This window comes from Diaphorina citri, unplaced genomic scaffold (genome assembly GCF_000475195.1).
Source record: "Diaphorina citri unplaced genomic scaffold, Diaci psyllid genome assembly version 1.1 scaffold62, whole genome shotgun sequence".
Taxonomy (NCBI): domain Eukaryota; kingdom Metazoa; phylum Arthropoda; class Insecta; order Hemiptera; family Psyllidae; genus Diaphorina; species Diaphorina citri.
The window spans coordinates 418981-419408 of NW_007377499.1; positions in this window are offsets into that span (position 1 = coordinate 418981).

Here is a 428-nt window from a genome sequence, read left to right on the forward strand (position 1 = left end):
AAGAAAAATTCGTTTCGTGCAGTGTGAAAGGTCTGTGATGCTATCATCAGTACTACGATGAAGTATTGTGATATCCCTGGTCTGGTATCTATGGACTGCATAATTATTATTCTTTCGCTTGGTTCTGGTAATGCTAACTCGTTATCAGAGACCTCTAGGTACCTTACGTTAGAATTACCTATTGGTGGTGGTAGTTATCTACAATTGTGTGACGGGTAGACTTGCTGCAATTGGAAGTGATAGTAATTTGATGGTTTACCTAAACCGACCAGTCCTGGGTCTTTATCTTTAGACGCGTGTTTTTTGAACAAACAATAATTATTTTTTCCAATTTCCATTTTTTTTTTTTTTTTTTTTTTTTTTTTTTTTTTTTTTAAAAAAAAATTTTTTTCTTTTTTAAAAAAAAATTTTTAAAAAAAAAAGGGGCA